The sequence below is a fragment of the Macaca thibetana genome, chromosome 3 (assembly GCF_024542745.1).
Source record: "Macaca thibetana thibetana isolate TM-01 chromosome 3, ASM2454274v1, whole genome shotgun sequence".
Lineage (NCBI taxonomy): Eukaryota > Metazoa > Chordata > Mammalia > Primates > Cercopithecidae > Macaca > Macaca thibetana.
This window is the reverse complement of record NC_065580.1, coordinates 24,231,581-24,251,039: the sequence shown is the minus strand read 5'-3', so window position 1 is coordinate 24,251,039 and position 19,459 is coordinate 24,231,581. Positions and strand designations below refer to the sequence as shown.

At 41.0% G+C, this 19,459-nt stretch overlaps 1 protein-coding gene across 1 annotated transcript in view; it reads left to right on the top strand.

The window, feature by feature from the left end:
* The window catches only part of CALD1 (caldesmon 1), a 238,412-nt gene that overhangs the window by 3,779 nt on the left and 215,174 nt on the right, over positions 1-19,459 (top strand). The gene's annotated exons all lie outside the window — the stretch shown is intronic.

Sequence of the window (19,459 nt, the reverse complement as noted above, 5' to 3'; positions counted from 1 at the left end):
ATGAAAAGAGAAAAGGCACTTATTTGTTTGTCTTCACAAATACAAAGGAATACCTCTCAGTCCTGGAACCAAAGATAGAAGAAGTGACTCAAGGATGCAGAGCAAGGACTGGGTCTTTAAGAAGCAAGGCCAGACTTTGGGAGGCCGAGGTGGGCGGATCACAAGGTCAGGAGATCGAGACCACAGTGAAACCCCGTCTCTACTAAAAATACAAAAAATTAGACGGGCGCGGTGGCGGGCGCCTGTAGTCCCAGCTACTCAGGAGGCTGAGGCAGGAGAATGGCGTGAACCCAGGAGGCGGAGCTTGCAGTGAGCCGAGATCGCGCCACTGCACTCCAGCCTGGGCAACAGCGTGAGACTCCGTCTCAAAAAAAAAAAAAAAAAAACAAGAAGCAAGGCCAGGGGCTGGGCGTGGTGGCTTGTGCCTATAATCCCAGCATTTTGGGAGGCAGAGGTGGGCAGATCACTTGAGGTCAGGAGTTCAAGACCAGCCTGGCCGACATGGTGAAACTCCGTCTCTACTAAAAATACAAAATTTGCTGGGCATGATGATGCACACCTGTAATCCCAACTACTTGGGAGGCTGAGACAAGAGAATCGCTTGAACCAAGGAAGTTGCAGTGAGCCAAGATTGCGCCATTGCACTCCAGCCTGGGCAAAAAGAGCGAAACTCCATCTCAAAAAGAAAATAACAAAACAAAACAACAACAGAAAAAACCAAGACCAGAAGAGTGAGGTAAGGTGTGGATGTGGAATGATCCCGTCTCAGAGGATGCTTGATGTGTAAGGTCAAGATGCACCTGGAGCCAGGGACCCAGGTGCTCATTCTAACACCATGAAGGAATTCTGTTTCGCCAAAAGTACAGGGAGTTTTTCAAAGTTCCAGAAAACAGCAGTAAGGTTCAGTGATGCCAAGGAAGGGTGGACTATTTTTCCGTAATTTAATTTAAAGAACTGACATAGGTTTCTCAGGGATACACAAAAGAGGTTCTTACTCTCACAGAAAGAGCTGGCTCTCGAGTCTCTTTAGGGAATGCAGTTCCCAGTAAACAGGAACCTTCTATAAGGGAAACAGAGAAACTTTAGGGAGGGCTCCCAGAGAGCTGCTGGGCTGGTGTTGGTGTCTCTGAACTTGAAAGAGTGGCCTCATGACACCCAGATTTCCAAGACACAGACCAACTGTCTTGGGGGACAAGTTGGAAGGTTGATATGGCAAGTGTTAAAACAAACAAACAAACAAATCTTGCAAACTAGATTTAGTTGCTGCTTCAGGAAGGCACTGCCATTGCTCGGGTGACCTGAAGACCTGTTTGCCAACAGAAGCAAGGAACCCCCGTCCCTTCATCCGGGCTTGTGGTCTCTCTCTGGTGCCCCCTACTGGCAGAGCCTAACAGGGTGTCAGCTGGCCAAGCAGAAAGGTGCTGTGCAGAGCCCTAGCCTCAGTGGAATACAGGAGCGTGGGTCTGGAGTTGGCGAGGTCACAACTTTATAAGTGGCACGTTCTCCTTATAGCGTCCTAAGACCCATGTTTCTTTCCTAGCAGAACCATGTATTACCGATTACAGCTAGAATTGTATTTGAGCCCTTTCCAGGTACCTTCTCTTGGGAGAACCATACCTATCTTCTGCAGACTTAAAAATCCTGCCATCTCAAAAGCTGAGGCACGTGTTTGACAATGTTTATCCTTTCCATTCCTAGCTATTAACAGAAAAAAAGATCGACTTTCACTTTCTTCTGAAAAGTCAAGAGCATGTCCACCAAACCCTCTAGCAAATATCCAATAGTTGAAGTTTCTCATCACCACTGTATAAAATATATATTCAATGACCAATTCTATACATTACTTCTACATTGTTTTTTTTTCATCTGTCTAAAATGCATGATTAATTTTCTCCTGGCCAGGTGGCCTATACCAAAGTTCCAGAGCAGGTCACTTACATTTTTCTCTGACTCACTCCTCCACAGTGTTTCTGTTTTTGGGTTACTCAAGTGAATATCTTATTGATATATCATACCATTCAGTCTCCCCTTATTACAGCCTATCATTTGGGAATATGGCATGCTTCTCCGTCACTGTATTTTAATCTGAAGCCCCTTCCCACCATGTCTCAAAAAATCACACTATGGTATAACCTCAACTTGGTTCATTCACAATGCACACTGAGACAGTATGATAAAGTGACCTCTGGACTAGACTGCCCATGTTCAAATCCTTGTTTTTCTGCCTACCAGCTGTACATGTCCTTGTGCAAGTTATTTAACTCCCATAAGCCTCATTTTTCTCCATCTGTGAAATGGAAGTAACAACAGTACCTACTTTGTAAGGTTGTTTCTAAGATGAAAAGAGATATACAGATAGTAAGTACTCAATCAATGACAGCTATTATTAGTATAATGGTTTTGAGGCTATTAGTATTATTTCCATCTCCTCTCTGCTTTCCAATATTTTGGGGGTGCAAATCCCCAGGCATATCTGCTACTTTTATTCATATTCTCATCTTACGCTTGTTGTCTTCCATAGGAACCACATTCATAGGTTTATCAACGTGATTGTCCTTCTTTCTTCCTTTACTTAAAGTTTTTCAGTTGGGTCACCCAGATTCTGGTCAATTATCCTTCCCTCACCAAGAATACATCATTCATCCCAGTACATAAACCACGGCTTCATCTTATAAATGTCACTTCTCTTTACCATCTTTTTAATTGTACATTCAACCCACAGATTTTTCTTTCTCTTCAAAGTCTTTATTATTGGTAGAGAAAACCATTATATAAGTTTATCATCTAGGGCTGGGCATGGTGGCTCACAACTGTAGTCCCAGCACTTCAAGAGGCCAAGGCAATGAATCCCTTGAGCTCAGGAGTTCAAGAGAAGCCTGGGCAACGTGGCGAAACCCTGTCTCTACCAAAAATACAAAAAGTTAGGCGGGTGTGGTAGTGTGCTCCTGTGGTTCCAGCTATTTGGGAGGCTGAGATGGGATGATCGCTTGAGCCAGGAGACAGAGGTTGCAGTGAGCCGAGATCGTGCCACTGCACTCCAGCCCGGGTGACAGAGTGATACCCGTTTCAAAAAAGAAAAAAAAAAGTTTATCATCTGTACTCTTGAGTCCTTTGATTCCTCACCCAAGGCATAGTTTATTTTCAGAAATGTCATTCATGCAGTATTTTAGCTCAAGACATACTGGGGGAAGATTTCCAGGAGAGAGTTAATAAGGATCTTCAAATGGCAGAAGAATCAGGAAGATCAGACCTGAGAGCTTAATGGAATAGCTTTCAAAAGCATGATGAATCATCTTGGTTGTGCAACTTGGACAGAACGCTTATTTCATATAGGCTAAGTAGAGAGTATTGAGCCTGTCAGAAAAGGAAGCTTTCAGCCTGATGCCAAAAAAATTGGCTAGTCAAAATAACCAGTCAAATAATTTCCAAATTAATTATTTTTCATTTCGTGTTTGCATTTGTACATCCATCTCAGATTCTCAAAGGAATAAGTTATGATTTTAGCACACAGAAGTTTAGATTCTTCTCATCACTACCCTAAACCATCCAAATTATAAAAGTGAAACTATATATTATACAGTGATACCTTCATAAATCTATTTCCAAATGCCAGAAAATAGGCATCATGAGTGGGGAATTTCATATGTGTCCATGCATGTACAGAGTTCAGGCTCAGAGAGATAAATGTGTCAAGAATGCATAACCACAGCCGAGTAATTATGCAACTTCTATTTCTGCCAATAAATTTCGAGCCTGATTTATGTCAGATCAGAACATAAATCCAATCTTTGCACCGATTATCAAAACTACACTTTTCAGGCTGGGCGCAGTGGCTCATGCCTGTAATCCCAGCACTTTAGGAGGCCGAGGCGGACAGATCACCAGAGGAAAGGAGTTCAAGACCAGCCTGGCCAACATGGTGAAACCCCATCTCTACTAAAAAATACAAAAATTAGCCAGAAGTGGTGGCGTGGTGGCAGGTGCCTATAATCCCAGCTACTCAGGAGGCTGAGGTAGGAGAAGCACTTGAACCCGGGAGATGGAAGTTTCAGTGAGCCGATATGGCACCACTGCACTCCAGCCTGTGCAACAGAACCAGACTCTAAAAAAAAAGAAAGAAAGAAAGAAAAAGACTACTTTTCACACTTTTCAGTGTTGAATATATTATTTTCAGACAGAATATAATTAATGGAATGCTATATTGGGTCCATACTGCAAAGTCTGCTGGGCCTTGGGGTGGAGTGGAGCCTGTCTAGAGAAAAAAGACAAGACTCAGCTCTGAAAAGAGAACTGAAACGAAGGATCCAGAAATCGTGATAACTTGATAAACCTTGGGCCTAAGCTCTCATATGAGCAAATAATGAGGGCAGCCATCTTAATTTTTATGGAAAATAAATGGGTGTATCATCTCACTTACTAAAAGAAATAATGAGATGAAGTTGTTCTGAGGGAGTGGATTCCGAGGATTCTCCACCCTGTGTATGCCTCACTTCTGCCAGGTGCCACCAATCACCAACTCTAAATTTGTAAGGCCAGAGCAATGCCTCTGAGTCCTGGAGAATCACTTGGGGAGTTTTGAAAAATACTGACATCCGGCTCCACCTAGGAAATGTTAGTTTAATTAGACTGGGATGCAGCCTAGGCACTGCTAGTTTTCTTAAAGCACACCAGGTAAGAAGCACTGGTCTAGGCCAACTACCCTGAGGGTAGCTCCTGCCTTGCAAAGACTATGACAAAGTCTTTCTGCAGAGATGCACACAGGACAACAGTGGGGCCTCTTTCCCATTCTTGCTGCCCTTTCTCCTTCATGTTCTTTATTCTCCTGCCTTGTAGCGCCGGTCCTTGACCACAGATTGTCTTGTATCTGTTGTCTATAATTTAATGCTTCTGATTCCCAGATGCCTGCTGGTCCCTCCCTGGCCTGCTCTGACTCCAGAAATTTGTATTTTCTTCTGAGTATTTGCCCACTCTGTTGCAAACTGTGGCTTTGCAAACTCCCTTAGCTGCATTGACTTGAAGCAAGCATTTGATTCAACCCTCTCAGTTGGATTCTAACTTCCAGTCCCTTCCCTCCGGCAGGAGGCTGGGGACATCTCCACAGGCAGCACCTGACCTTATTTGTTCAACACTTAACTTCTGTGGGATGAGATGAAGTCCCACCCTGTCCATCTAGATAACAATCTTCTTGTCATGGGATGAAGCCAGCCTGGGTTTGAATCCTGCATGAGGAAATTACAGCAGAATGAGAGAGAGAAAGTCTAGGTGACTAGGGGGTAGGTTCCTGAGCTAGGGCCTGAGATGTGGAAAGGAGAGACTATAAAGAGAAGGGAGAAGAGAAAATGATGAGTAAGACCATCTTCTTTAGGTAAACCTAAGTGTGTATTATAAATGTTAGCATTGGCCACTGTCGCTTATAAATTGCTGCTGTCATTTTAAAAATTCTGTATCATGTCTTCTTCATGACTTTTTAATGCCACCATTGTCTCAAGGTACAAGCCTAGAAGTGTAAGTTGAAAAGAAAATGTCTATAAAATAATACACATGCTCTAATTTTCAACCAAACATTAAAAGTAAACCTAAAACCCACTGCTGATATCCATGTATAATCCCTTTTGGCTCCCAGAGGTACCTCTGTTAACAAATGTGTAGTCCTGGAAGAACTGTTTGACGTACAAAAAAACACATGTATGATATTGCTTCATGTGTGTTTTATATAACTGGAGTAATACCACATACATCATTAGGAAAATTACTTTTTTTTCACTCAACAGTCTAGAGTGGAGATCTTTCATTTCACCACATATAAATCTCATTCTACTCAACTACTAAATGCTAACTATGGACAAATAAGCTGTTTCCAACGGATATGATTATAAACAATTGTATAAATACAATGTATAGTTTATATGTGTGTGTGTGAAGGTTTCTTTAGAGAAGATCAGGAAAAGTAAAATTGTTAGACAATAGGGTAGATGAATTTTTATTTTAAATAGGTATTGTCAAATTTATACCTCACCTAGTAATGCAAGAGAATACCATTTTACCATACTCTACTCAACACTATCACATATTTTACTTTATTTTATTATTATTTTTAGATGGAGTCTTACTCTGTCACCCAGGTTGGAGTAAAGTGGCCCAATCTGGGCTTACTGTAACATCTGCCTCCCAGGTTCAAGCGATTCTCCTGCCTCAGACTTCTGAGTAGCTGGGTTTACAGACACCCATCAACACTCTCAGCTAATTTTTGTATTTTTTTGTAGAGACGGAGTCTCACCATGTTGGCCAGGCTGGTCTTGAACACCTGACCTCAAGTGATCTGCCTGCCTCAGCCTCCCAAAGTGCTGGGATTACAGGTGTCAGCCACCATGCCACATATTTCAAATGTTGCTTCTCTGGAATGGTATTTCTTTGTTTGCATTTATGTATTTTTTTTATTACTGGTGTGGAGAAAATATGCTTCATTATTGTTTCAGTTTGCTTTTCATTGATTACAGGTAAGATTGAACATTTTTGTGTATGCCTACTATTATTTGGTTTTACTCCTTTACTTTCCATATTCTTTGCCCATTTTTCTATTGGGTGGCTTATCTTTTTTCTTATTGGTAGAGGAGTGATTTATAGATTATGGATTTCCTTCAGGACACAATTCCTTTTTTCTTATTGATAGAGGAGTGATTTATAGATTGTGGATTTCCTTCAGGACACAATTCACATTGTAGTCTACTTGAATGGCTCCCCCCGGTGGTGTACAGTACACAGCCTGCACAGCCGTAACTGGCAGTCAGCTTTTGTTTGTGATAAATATGTAAATATTTTATCCTTACTCTGTCTCTTGTCTTTACATTTTACTTGTGTTATTTTTCACAGTGTAGAAGTTGTTTTTCTAGTCATATTTATCGGTCTTTTCCTTTGTGTTGTTTGCCTTCTGAGTCTTGTTTAAGATAATCTTTCCCACCCAAAGTAAAACATTTTCCTGTATGGCCTCTGATTCTTTCGTAGTTTTACTTTTTATGCTCATATATTTAATCTATCTAGAAACGACTGGTGGATGATGTGAGGTAGGGATCTAACATTATCTTTGTCCAAATGGATAACTAATAATACCAACAAATTATTGAATAGACATCCAAAAGACATCTCTTACCTAAAATCCTACCTCTACCACCACGCCTGGCTAATTTGTGTATTTTTAGTACAGACAGGGTTTCACTATGTTGGCTAGACTCATCTTGAACTCCTGACCTCAGGTGATCCACCTGCCTCAGCCTCCCAAAGTGCTGGGATTACAGACATGAGACAGGAGAATTGCTTGAACCCAGGAGGCAGAGGTTGCAGTGAGCTGAAATCGTGCCATTGCACTCCAGCCTAGGGGACAAGAGTGAGACTTGTCTCAAAAAAAAAAAAATTTAAATTTAAAAAATTTTAAAAATTAAAAATTAAAAAAAATAAAATAAAATACTACCTCTATCATATGGCATTTTTTCCTATATTCATAGGCCCATTTTGAGGCTCTGCATTCTATTCTTATGATTAAAACTATATTTGGAGAAATTATTCATTTCGCTCCAAATGGTCATGGGTAATCACGATCTATTAGTAAGTGAGAGGTTTGGTTTAAATAAAGATCTACTCTATATTGAGTTTAATTCATAGTATATAACTTAATGTTATAATAAACTATGTATTATAAATGATATGGAGTTCTCACTTCTGACAGGAGGCTCAGTCTAAATAATGCTTTTGTTATCTTTTAAAGCTCCCACATTGAGGACCTGAATGACTCTTAGACAAATATCTTGGTGTCCAGTGAAGTGGCTAACTTGTTTTTATTTCTTCCTGAATATTATTATGACTTGAAACTCATAACTTGATTCATAGTATATTAATAACATTAATTCATATATCTTTTAAGTTTAAGTGAACTGATCATTTAGAACAAGAGTTCAAAAATATAAATATGAACTTTTCCATGGGCCCATATGAACCTTAAATGCCATCTGATAGCACAGTTTGACAAGTAGTAGTCTGTGAATAAATATATGCAGAATGAAAGTAGTACTATGCGTAACTTGAAAACTGCCACTCACGCTCTTCTTTCTAGGCACTTCACTGATTTGCTTCATTCAGAGTAGCTGTTTTACTCTTGCTGTTTTAAGACACATGGTATTAGAACTTGGCATGAATTGCTTTCTTTGCCAGAAAATTTTGAGTTAATTTAAGCTTTTTTCTTTGACCTTTTAAAAAAAAAAAAAAAAAAAAACCCAAGACACTTAGTTGTTTAGTTATTGGCTATCAAATAAACCCCCAAAGCATAAATATTATTCTCCATATTGGCTTTCCATATGGTGCAATTGAATGAAAACTGGACTTACTTTACTCTCCCTTCTCTCTGGAGAGCACAGCCTATGTAGACTAGAATGTGAATGATGACCCCTGGATTGTGCAGTGCACAGTACTGTTCTCCTTCCCACTTCCATTCTCTATGTTTCTTTTTTTTATTTTTTTTTATTTTTATTTATTTATTTATTTATTTTAATTTATTTATTATTATTATACTTTAAGTTGTAGGGTACATGTGCATAACGTGCAGGTTTGTTACATATGTATACTTGTGCCATGTTGGTGTGCTGCACCCATCAACTCGTCATTTACATCAGGTATAACTCCCAGTGCAATCCCTCCCCCCTCCCCCCTCCCCATGATAGGCCCCGGTGTGTGATGTTCCCCTTTCTGAGTCCAAGTGATCTCATTGTTCAGTTCCCACCTATGAGTGAGAACATGCGGTGTTTGGTTTTCTGTTCTTGTGATAGTTTGCTAAGAATGATGGTTTCCAGCTGCATCCATGTCTCTACAAAGGACACAAACTCATCCTTTTTGATGGCTGCATAGTATTCCATGGTATATATGTGCCACATTTTCTTAATCCAATCTGTCACTGATGGACATTTGGGTTGATTCCAAGTCTTTGCTATTGTGAATAGTGCTGCAATAAACATACGTGTGCATGTGTCTTTATAGCAGCATAATTTATAATCCTTTGGGTATATACCCAGTAATGGGATGGCTGGGTCATATGGTACATCTAGTTCTAGATCCTTGAGGAATCGCCATGCTGTTTTCCATAATGGTTGAACTAGTTTACAATCCCACCAACAGTGTAAAAGTGTTCCTATTTCTCCACATCCTCTCCACCACCTGTTGTTTCCTGACTTTTTAATGATCGCCATTCTAACTGGTGTGAGATGGTATCTCATTGTGGTTTTGATTTGCAATTCTCTGATGGCCAGTGATGACGAGCATTTTTTCATGTGTCTGTTGGCTGTATGAATGTCTTCTTTTGAGAAATGTCTGTTCATATCCTTTGCCCACTTTTTGATGGGGTTGTTTGTTTTTTTCTTGTAAATTTGTTTGAGTTCTTTGTAGGTTCTGGATATTAGCCCTTTGTCAGATGAGTAGATTGCAAAAATTTTCTCCCATTCTGTAGGTTGCCTGTTCACTCTCATGGTAGTTTCTTTTGCTGTGCAGAAGCTCTTTAGTTTAATGAGATCCCATTTGTCAATTTTGGCTTTTGCTGCCGTTGCTTTTGGTGTTTTAGACATGAAGTCTTTGCCCATGCCTATGTCCTGAATGGTACTACCTAGGTTTTCCTCTAGGATTTTTATGGTATTAGGTCTAACATTTAAGTCTCTAATCCATCTTGAATTAATTTTCGTATAAGGAGTAAGGAAAGGATCCAGTTTCAGCTTTCTACTTATGGCTAGCCAATTTTCCCAGCACCATTTATTAAATAGGGAATCCTTTCCCCATTTCTTGTTTCTCTCAGGTTTGTCAAAGATCAGATGGCTGTAGATGTGTGGTATTATTTCTGAGGACTCAGTTCTGTTCCATTGGTCTATATCTCTGTTTTGGTACCAGTACCATGCTGTTTTGGTTACTGTAGCCTTGTAGTATAGTTTGAAGTCAGGTAGCGTGATGCCTCCAGCTTTGTTCTTTTGACTTAGGATTGTCTTGGAGATGCGGGCTCTTTTTTGGTTCCATATGAACTTTAAAGCAGTTTTTTCCAATTCTGTGAAGAAACTCATTGGTAGCTTAATGGGGGTGGCATTGAATCTATAAATTACCTTGGGCAGTATGGCCATTTTCACTATATTGATTCTTCCTATCCATGAGCATGGTATGTTCTTCCATTTGTTTGTGTCCTCTTTTATTTCACTGAGCAGTGGTTTGTAGTTCTCGTTGAAGAGGTCCTTTACATCCCTTGTAAGTTGGATTCCTAGGTATTTTATTCTCTTTGAAGCAATTGTGAATGGAAGTTCATTCCTGATTTGGCTCTCTGTTTGTCTGTTACTGGTGTATAAGAATGCTTGTGATTTTTGCATATTAATTTTGTATCCTGAGACTTTGCTGAAGTTGCTTATCAGCTTAAGGAGATTTTGGGCTGAGACAATGGGGTTTTCTAAATATACAATCATGTCATCTGCAAACAGGGACAATTTGACTTCTTCTTTTCCTAACTGAATACCCTTGATTTCTTTCTCTTGCCTAATTGCCCTAGCCAGAACTTCCAACACTATGTTGAATAGGAGTGGTGAGAGAGGGCATCCCTGTCTTGTGCCAGTTTTCAAAGGGAATTTTTCCAGTTTTTGCCCATTCAGTATGATATTGGCTGTGGGTTTGTCATAAATAGCTCTTATTATTTTGAGGTACGTTCCATCAATACCGAATTTATTGAGCGTTTTTAGCATGAAGGGCTGTTGAATTTTGTCAAAAGCCTTTTCTGCATCTATTGAGATAATCATGTGGTTCTTGTCTTTGGTTCTGTTTATATGCTGGATTATGTTTATTGATTTGCGAATGTTGAACCAGCCTTGCATCCCAGGGATGAAGCCCACTTGATCATGGTGGATAAGCTTTTTGATGTGTTGCTGAATCCGATTTGCCAGTATTTTATTGAGGATTTTTGCATCGATGTTCATCAGGGATATTGGTCTAAAATTCTCTTTTTTTGTTGTGTCTCTGCCAGGCTTTGGTATCAGGATGATGTTGGCCTCATAAAATGAGTTAGGGAGGATTCCCTCTTTTTCTATTGATTGGAATAGTTTCAGAAGGAATGGTACCAACTCCTCCTTGTACCTCTGGTAGAATTCAGCTGTGAATCCATCTGGTCCTGGACTTTTTTTGGTTGGTAGGCTATTAATTATTGCCTCAATTTCAGAGCCTGCTATTGGTCTATTCAGGGATTCAACTTCTTCCTGGTTTAGTCTTGGAAGAGTGTAAGTGTCCAGGAAATTATCCATTTCTTCTAGATTTTCCAGTTTATTTGCGTAGAGGTGTTTATAGTATTCTCTGATGGTAGTTTGTATTTCTGTGGGGTCGGTGGTGATATCCCCTTTATCATTTTTAATTGCGTCGATTTGATTCTTCTCTCTTTTCTTCTTTATTAGTCTTGCTAGTGGTCTGTCAATTTTGTTGATCTTTTCAAAAAACCAACTCCTGGATTCATTGATTTTTTTGGAGAGTTTTTTGTGTCTCTATCTCCTTCAGTTCTGTTCTGATCTTAGTTATTTCTTGCCTTCTGGTAGCTTTCGAATGTGTTTGCTCTTGCTTCTCTAGTTCTTTTAATTGCGATGTTAGAGTGTCAATTTTAGATCTTTCCTGCTTTCTCTTGTGGGCATTTAGTGCTATAAATGTCCCTCTACACACTGCTTTAAATGTGTCCCAGAGATTCTGGTATGTTGTATCTTTGTTCTCATTGGTTTCAAAGAACATCTTTATTTCTGCCTTCATTTCGTTATGTACCCAGTAGTCATTCAGGAGCAGGTTGTTCAGTTTCCATGTAGTTGAGTGGTTTTGATTGAGTTTCTTAGTCCTGAGTTCTAGTTTGATTGCACTGTGGTCTGAGAGACAGTTTGTTATAATTTCTGTTCTTGTACATTTGCTGAAGAGTGCTTTACTTCCAATTACGTGGTCGATTTTGGAGTAAGTACGATGTGGTGCTGAGAAGAATGTATATTCTGTTGATTTGGGGTGGAGAGTTCTATAGATGTCTATTAGGTCTGCTTGCTGCAGAGATGAGTTCAATTCCTGGATATCCTTGTTAACTTTCTGTCTCGTTGATCTGTCTAATGTTGACAGTGGAGTGTTGAAGTCTCCCATTATTATTGTATGGGAGTCTAAGTCTCTTTGTAAGTCTCTAAGGACTTGCTTGATGAATCTGGGTGCTCCTGTATTGGGTGCATATATATTTAGGATAGTTAGCTCTTCCTGTTGAATTGATCCCTTTACCATTATGTAATGGCCTTCTTTGTCTCTTTTGATCTTTGATGGTTTAAAGTCTGTTTTATCAGAGACTAGTATTGCAACCCCCGCTTTTTTTTGTTCTCCATTTGCTTGGTAAATCTTCCTCCATCCCTTTATTTTGAGCCTATGTATGTCTCTGCGTGTGAGATGGGTCTCCTGAATACAGCAGACTGATGGGTCTTGACTCTTTATCCAGTTTGCCAGTCTGTGTCTTTTAATTGGAGCATTTAGTCCATTTACATTTAAGGTTAAGATTGTTATGTGTGAACTTGATCCTGCCATTATGATATTAACTGGTTATTTTGCTCGTTAGTTGATGCAGTTTCTTCCTAGCCTCGATGGTCTTTACATTTTGGCATGTTTTTGCAATGGCTGGTACGGTTGTTCCTTTCCATGTTTAGTGCTTCCTTCAGGGTCTCTTGTAAGGCAGGCCTAGTGGTGACAAAATCTCTAAGCATTTGCTTATCTGTAAAGGATTTTATTTCTCCTTCACTTATGAAACTTAGTTTGGCTGGATATGAAATTCTGGGTTTAAAATTCTTTTCTTCAAGAATGTTGAATATTGGCCCCCACTCTCTTCTGGCTTGTAGAGTTTCTGCCGAGAGATCTGCTGTTAGTCTGATGGGCTTCCCTTTGTGGGTAACCCGACTTTTCTCTCTGGCTGCCCTTAAGATTTTTTCCTTCATTTCAACTTTGGTGAATCTGGCAATTATGTGTCTTGGAGTTGCTCTTCTCGAGGAGTATCTTTGTGGCGTTCTCTGTATTTCCTGGATTTGAATGTTGGCCTGCCCTACTAGGTTGGGGAAGTTCTCCTGGATGATATCCTGCAGAGTGTTTTCCAACTTGGTTCCATTTTCCCCCTCACTTTCAGGCACCCCAATCAGACATAGATTTGGTCTTTTTACATAATCCCATACTTCTTGCAGGCTTTGTTCATTTCTTTTTCTTCTTTTTTCTTTTGGTTTCTCTTCTCGCTTCATTTCATTCATTTGATCCTCAATCGCAGATACTCTTTCTTCCAGTTGATCAAGTCGGTTACTGAAGCTTGTGCATTTGTCACGTATTTCTCGTGTCATGGTTTTCATCTCTTTCATTTTGTTTATGACCTTCTCTGCATTAATTACTCTAGCCATCAATTCTTCCACTTTTTTTTCAAGATTTTTAGTTTCTTTGCGCTGGGTACGTAATTCCTCCTTTAGCTCTGAGAAATTTGATGGACTGAAGCCTTCTTCTCTCATCTCATCAAAGTCATTCTCCGTCCAGCTTTGATCCGTTGCTGGCGATGAGCTGCGCTCCTTTGCCGGGGGAGATGCGCTCTTATTTTTTGAATTTCCAGCTTTTCTGCCCTGCTTTTTCCCCATCTTTGTGGTTTTATCTGCCTCTGGTCTTTGATGATGGTGATGTACTGATGCGGTTTTGGTGTAGGTGTCCTTCCTGTTTGATAGTTTTCCTTCTAACAGTCAGGACCCTCAGCTGTAGGTCTGTTGGAGATTGCTTGAGGTCCACTCCAGACCCTGTTTGCCTGGGTATCAGCAGCAGAGGCTGCAGAAGATAGAATATTTCTGAACAGCGAGTGTACCTGTCTGATTCTTGCTTTGGAAGCTTCCTCTCAGGGGTGTACTCCACCCTGTGAGGTGTGGGGTGTCAGACTGCCCCTAGTGGGGGATGTCTCCCAGTTAGGCTACTCAGGGGTCAGGGACCCACTTGAGCAGGGAGTCTGTCCCTTCTCAGATCTCAACCTCCGTGTTGGGAGATCCACTGCTCTCTTCAAAGCTGTCAGACAGAGTCGTTTGCGTCTGCAGAGGTTTCGGCTACGTTTGTTATTGCCCTGTCCCCAGAGGTGGAGTCTACAGAGACAGGCAGGTTTCCTTGAGCTGCTGTGAGCTCCACCCAGTTCGAGCTTCCCAGCAGCTTTGTTTACCTACTTAAGCCTCAGCAATGGCGGGCGCCCCTCCCCCAGCCTCGCTGCTGCCTTGCCGGTAGATCACAGACTGCTGTGCTAGCAATGAGGAAGGCTCCGTGGGTGTGGGACCCTCCCGGCCAGGTGTGGGATATGATCTCCTGGTGTGCCTGTTTGCTTAAAGCGCAGTATTGGGGTGGGAGTTACCCGATTTTCCAGGTGTTGTGTGTCTCAGTTCCCCTGGCTAGGAAAAGGGATTCCCTTCCCCCTTGCGCTTCCCAGGTGAGGCAATGCCTCGCCCTGCTTCAGCTCTCGCTGGTCGGGCTGCAGCAGCTGACCAGCACCGATCGTCCGGCACTCCCCAGTGAGATGAACCCAGTACCTCAGTTGAAAATGCAGAAATCACCGGTCTTCTGTGTCGCTCGCGCTGGGAGTTGGAGACTGGAGCTGTTCCTATTCGGCCATCTTGCCCATTCTCTCTGTTTCTCTATTCAAAAAGATCCTCCTGGCTCTGCCTGTAGATAGATCCGTTGATGCCTACAATTTGCAGCTCTGTGTTCCTTGAAGACATCATCCCACAGACTGCAAAGGTTACTCATGTAATTAGCCTGGAGACTTCTAGCAGTTTCCAGGCCTGAGTTCTTATCAGGGTTTGTCTTACAAGAGTTCAAATGGTCTCCTGTATGACTATTTTAAAAATATGGAGGCCAGGCGTGGTGGCTCATGCCTATGATCCCAGCACTTTGGAAGGCCAAGGTGGGTGAATCACGAGATCAGGAGTTCAAGACCAGCCTGGTCAACATGGTAAAACCCTGTCTCTACTAAAAATGCAAAAATCAGCCAGGCATGGTGGTGCATGCCTGTAATCCCAGCTACTTGGGAGGCTGAGGCAGAAGAATTGCTTGAACCCGGGAGGCAGAGGTTGCAGTGAGCAGAGATCATGCCACTGCACTCCAGCCTGGGCGACAAAGCTAGACTCCATCTCAAAAAAAAAAAAAAAAAGGAGTCCAACAAAACTTTCAGAATGGCTGTACAGGAGGATGGCTTGCTCACTCACACAGGTACTGTTGATTCTGCACAAGTAGCTATTTGACAATGCAAGGCTCATACCTTGAGTCAAACTTGTAACCAGTTGAGCACAGAGACTCTGTTCAGTATAGCAAACATAGTTTACGTGGGCCCACCCAGAAACTTTCTACAGGTACATTCCACATGCTGAGTGATGCTGGCTGACTCCGACTGTTGTGTGCAACTCTATGCTTCTTTCCTAAAGCCTGTGTGAGAAGATGCAAAGTTAAAGTCAAAATTCCAAGACTTACAGATGGTTAGAACTGCAAATACTTTAGGGACTTTCTTGTTGAACCATCTGATTTTAGAACTGGGATGACTGCCTGTTGACTTTAGTATATTTCATTTATAAATATATAGGCACACACATTTATAACATATATAATCAACCATATTAATCATATTAATAGCAAATGAATGAAAACTTCATATACATTTAAACTTGAAGTGAACTGGTCATTTGGGATATAAGCATGTGAAGTTAGCTCTCCTTTCTTTTAAATATCTGCAGCTCCCATTGGGGTGGGTGTATGTGTGTGTGTGTGTGTGTTTCCAAGAACATAGCAGTGGAGAAGTTACTAATTGCCACCCATTTGACAGATGGGAATGATTAAAACGTGGAACAGTTGCCAGCTCCCTGTGGAATTCTGGCTGGCTGTTTCTTTACTCCAAAGTCTGTTTTACTTTGTGAAACAGTTTTATTTTTTAAGTAACATTTACTTTTTATTCCCCAAAGGGATTCTGGGAAGGAGACTCCCCTTATTGCTATTCTCATAGTAACATGTGAGACAACTGCATGTACACAGGGCTTGACAGTCTCTTCCTGGGAACATACACTGCAAATAGCCCAGAGGATCTAGGCAGCCACCTGTCACTCAGTTCAGCACCTACATCTGTACCCTTCCTTCCCAGCCCTAGGCCCCTTTACACTGATGGAAATGATAGTACATGGCAATTCTCCAAATCAAGGTTGTTTAAAAATTCCTACAGTCCACTGATTAGGCATTTATTCCCCTGTGGCTATTTCTAAAGGTAAAAATAACACCTTGGAGAGTTTGTGGATCTTTCTAGTTGGTGTGCTGTGACCCCATATAGACTTCAGTCCCAAAATGCATGACCATCACATTTGTAAGTAACTACTCAGAACAAGTTAAACCTAAGAGCAATGCCCTCTAGCAAACTAGAGTCTAGAATATACTAGTAAGAGACCAATCATTCCACAAATATTTATTGAGGCTCTCTTCTGGGCACTGCAGAGTTCATAAGAAAAAAGCAGATCTACCTTTGTCTTCAAAAGTCTCAAAGTGCAAGGTAGAGACTGAAAAGTCACAGGGTGATTGCAATAGAGGAGACTGAGCACAATTACATTGGAAGTTCACTGTGTCGAGGCTAGGAGGGCTCTTAACTCAGACTTGGGCAGTCATAAAGGTTACCTAGAAGAAGGCCAGAGGGGAGCTAGCTGGACACAGATATGGAGGAACAGTGCTCAAGGCAGAGAGAACAGCATGTGTGAAAACCTGAGGACAAGAGGCAGCAAGACACATTCAGGACAATGAAAACCAGTTTAATCTGGCTAGAGTGGAGAGTGAGTGTGTGCATGTGAGTGCGGGGGTAAAGGCAGATTTGGGAGGGATGTCCAAGATGCCCCTGGACAGAGGACTGGGAGCTAAATTATTAAGGGCTGGCCTTTTAAGTTCTTTGTAGATGACTAACCTTTATCCATGAACCATTCATCCATTAATTTACCTACCATGTGCCAGGAACTAGTGCTGGGGATAAAGCAACAAATAAAACAGACAAAGAATGAGCCCTCAAGGAGCTTCCATTCTCACGAAGGGCGGAAGGAAGTCAATGAACAAATAATCAAATTGAATATATAGTAAGTCAAGCGGCAATAAATGCCAAGAAGAGAAATAACTCAGGGCGGGCGAGGAATGTGGCACGATGGTTCTCATTTCACATAGGGCAATGAGGTCTCACTGATGTGGTGGCATTCAGCAGAGATCTAAGGAAATGCAGGAAGAAGTTATGAAGATTTGTGCAGGGGAAAGTCTGGGCAGAGGAAAGAGCACGGAGAGCTGGACCACCAGGTGCTCAGTGTGTTGTGGGAACACCCAGAGGCTACTCTGGCTGGAGCAAAGGGAGAGAGCACAGAAGCAGTAGGAGATGAAGTCTGAGCAGTAGAAGGGCAAGACTGCAGAGGGACTTGTAGGGTTCTATCCTGAGTGTGGTAGGAAATCAAAAGTGAGTTTTCAGTAGGGAGGTAGCATAACCCTGCTTGCATAGTTCTAGCTGCAGAAGAATGGATTGAGGGTGGGGTTTGGGGATGGAGTGGCAGAGTAGGCGGGGGAGACCTGCTTATTGCATAAAATCAGATAAGTAATGATGATGACCTAAGCAAGGTAATAGTATTGGAATATGTGACAAATTAGAGGCAGAAGAGAGAGAGAAAATTGAAGGATGCTAAAAGGATCCTGTTCCTTGATTCCAAAATATTTTTTATCACAACTTGCACACTGAGTGAAGTTTTTCCTATTATAGTATCTCTCTCGAGTTTCAAGAATTGAAAGATTCTATTTGGGCACATTGTGTTTTTGTTTTTGGTCGGAAAAACATAGAATTTAGAGAGAAAAATAAGAGGATGATATATAAAACAAAACATTTACATAAATTAAAGATGTATGCACATGAAACAATACTTAAAACTTTGGAAGAAGATATGCAATATTGAAAGTGCACAGGAAATAGAATAGGATGGTTGCCTACAGTGGGGAGAAGTAAGATAAGAGGATGTTATAAAAATAATCAAACAAAACCAAACAAAAGAACAAAGTTCCAGAATGCACATTTTTTTCCTCTTTCTTCCTTTTTTAACTTTTGTTTTAGATTTAGAGATATATGTGCAGAATTACTATGTAGGTAAACTGCACATAGGTAGCAAGTATAGTACCCTGTCTTTTCAGACTGATCAAAACAGTAAACCTTGTTGAGCACTAGCAACTCAGTACTGCTTAGTTAGTTGTTCTAGTTTAGAGGAGGTCTCTGAGAGAACAGGTCTCGGGATAGTCAGGCTTTAACAGCGAATGGTGAAAAGGAGAAAGCTAGGCAAATGATGCCCAGAAAGGTGGGTACCATGTGACCAGTCAGAGATAGGTCTTTGGGACATAAGAAGTGAGAAAAACAGAATTCTGAAAACAAATTTTACCTCCTCCACAGTTCCACCTAAAATTAACTCTGCGTGAAGTTTTATTTTTACTTCTCCCTACCCCCAACCCCCTGCTCCAACCCAGTTTTCCAAATGATATCCTGTTCCGACATTTAAGAAAAAATTTTAGTGTTTTCCTCTCTGCACTCAGTGGAATTTCACCAATTTCTTTGGAATGACAAGTATCAGAAAAAGTTCTGCGGCTGCTGCGGAAACCACTGCTCCATAATCTACTGAGGTTCAAGTTCTCGTAGAAAGAAAATTTGCAGTCGATTAATTTAAAGTTAAAAAAAATAAAACTGGCAGTCAGGAGGTTACTTGGGTTTTATCTCAGTTTTGTGCTGATAACATAGCTAAGTACTTCTTAGTTTACAAAGCATGTTCACATTTCTTAATCTGTTTGATCTTCATATCAACTCTTGTGAGGCAGCTACTTTACAAATGAGAAAACTAAAACTCAGAGAGATTAAATGACTTACCCAAGTTGCTTAACTTGTAATCTGCACTCCTTCTGTGTTAGAACTCTTCCTGTGTCCTGAGGTCAGGTTCTAAACCTGTCTTTGCTTCCTGTAAGTGGGAACATTGTAACATTTGCCAATGAACTTCATGAGGATATAGAAAAGAAAAGTGGTGATAGTATGGGTGGCACAACCCGTTGGATGAAAAGCGCCAATAGAGGTTTACCATTGTTTGTATTATTATTATTATTTTTTAAATATTTGCGATCAGGTCTTTGCAGCTTATAAACCATCTTAAAAGGGTAGTATTTAGCAGGAACAGACCTGGGAACCCCCAAATTGGCTCCCTACCATCAGGCAACCTTGTCTGTGAATTTCCCAAGGGAAGAAATACGTGCAGAGGCCAGTACTGGACGAAGGAGCACCATTGGCTGGAGCCTTGGCCTCCAAATGCAGGGTATCTTCCAACCGATCTTAGTTGGACTACAATTGAATCTTCAGTTGAATCTTGGATCTTATCACTCC